This window comes from Chelonoidis abingdonii, chromosome 1 (genome assembly GCF_003597395.2).
Source record: "Chelonoidis abingdonii isolate Lonesome George chromosome 1, CheloAbing_2.0, whole genome shotgun sequence".
NCBI classification, from domain to species: Eukaryota; Metazoa; Chordata; order Testudines; family Testudinidae; genus Chelonoidis; species Chelonoidis abingdonii.
Window position 1 is genome coordinate 183,759,581 of NC_133769.1, and position 1,973 is coordinate 183,761,553.

Genomic DNA, 1,973 nt, shown 5'->3' on the forward strand with positions numbered 1-1,973 from the left:
AAAAAAAAAAAAAAAAGAGAGAGAGAGAGAAACAAAAAACCTGCTTTGTTTTGTTTTTTATTATTTTTTATTTTTTTAAGACAGGGCCCTATCCATGAGGGTTGTACTGAAGCCATTCAAGCCACGAGAGGCAATACTGCCTCAATAGGACTCCTGGCTACTCCTGCCATGTTTTCCTCCTTCCCCCAGTTGTGCCAACCCCAGCTGTAGTTGCAAGGCCAACAGCCGCAGCTACCAGCTGTCCCATACCACTGGATGCCTTTCTCCACATCATGGGAAGAGCAGGGCCCAGTGCTCTCCCCATAGTGGTTCTACCAGGTAGGCCCTGCCACACTCCCTAGGAGCTCAGGATAGGGGGACGGAGGGGATCCAGCATCCTTCCAGGCCCCAGCTGAACAGTTCTAGGTGCAGGTGCCTGAAGCACCTCCTTCCACCTCATCACTAGCAGTAGCATCACCACCTATCCCTCAGTCCCTTCCTTTGTGAACAGGTGTGGCAGGGTGCATAGTTAATAAAATATATTGAAATGCTCACCTTTTTCAAAAAATATGCACTCTCATTTTCTCTCTCTTTATGTTGTAGAGGTCCCAAAGGACAAGTGACTTAAAAATGCATTCTCATCTCTGTGGAAAGTAACTTACCTATGAACAATATGTTTTGTGATCTCCACTACTGCATAAAAACCTGTAACAAAAACATACTATTTGCTAATTATCCAGTATACAGCCACCTAACTTCTTAAATATTTTGAATTTCTGAAATCACTACAGAAACTGATGGATCTCAAACAATCTTACAGTGGAAGCTACTTAATAACCTCTTAATAGGAGCAGTCTAGTTGAATCAAATAACACATGCACAGAAGGTTTCTCAGACATTATATACAATCCAGAAATTATAGCAGAGTTGTGCAAATAACTTGTTCTGTTTGTTACTGTGGTTGAATTAAAAAAAAAGTTTCAGTTGACATTAATCAACTTTTCTGCATGTTTTGATGAACCAAAGTAAAAAAAAAAAAAATCATCTTGGGTCAAACAAAACATTGCATTCAATCTAAAATAAAACATTTTGATGTTTGAAGGTTTTATCTTTTAAAAATTAAAATGAAACCAAAACTCAAAATGAAAAATCATTTCCAATTGAGATTTTTTTGTTTAAAAATTGGTCTGTCAAGTGATTTAAAATAATTAATTGTGATTAATCATGTGATTAATTGCACTGTTAAACAATAATAAAATACCATTTATTTAAATATTTTTAGATGTTTTCTACATTTTCAAATCTCTTGATTTCAATTACAACACAGAACACAAAGTCTATAGTGCTCACTTTGTTTATTTTGTATTACAAATATTTGTGCTATAAAAAACAAAAATTGTATTTTCCAATTCATCTAATACAAATACTGCAATACAATCTCTTTATCATGAAAGTAGAACTTACAAATGTACAATTACGTACAAAAAATAACTGCATTCAAAAATAAAAAAGGCCCTCAGCCTTACTACTTGTTCAGTCAGTCACTAGCTCAGACAAACAAGTTTGTTTACATTTGCAGTAGATAAGGCTGCCTGCTTCTTGTTTACAATGTCCTCTGAAAGTGAGAACAAGTGTTCAATGGCACTCTTGTAGATGGTGTCACAAGATATTTGTGTGATAGATGCATTAAAGATTCATATGTCCCTTCATGCTTCAACCACTGTTCTAGAGGACAAGCGCCCATGCTAATGAGGGGTTCTTCTTCGAGTGCTTGCTCATATCCATTCCAGTAGGTGTACGCGCCGCGCGTGCACGTTCGTCGGAGAACTTTTACCCTAGCAACTCCAGTGGGCTGGCAGGTCGCCACCTAGAGTGGCGCCGCCATGGCGGGTGATATATACCCCTGCCGGCCCTCCCGCTCCTCAGTTCCTTCTTGCCGGCTACTCCGACAGTGGGGAAGGAGGGCGGGTGTGGAATGAATATGAGCAACACAT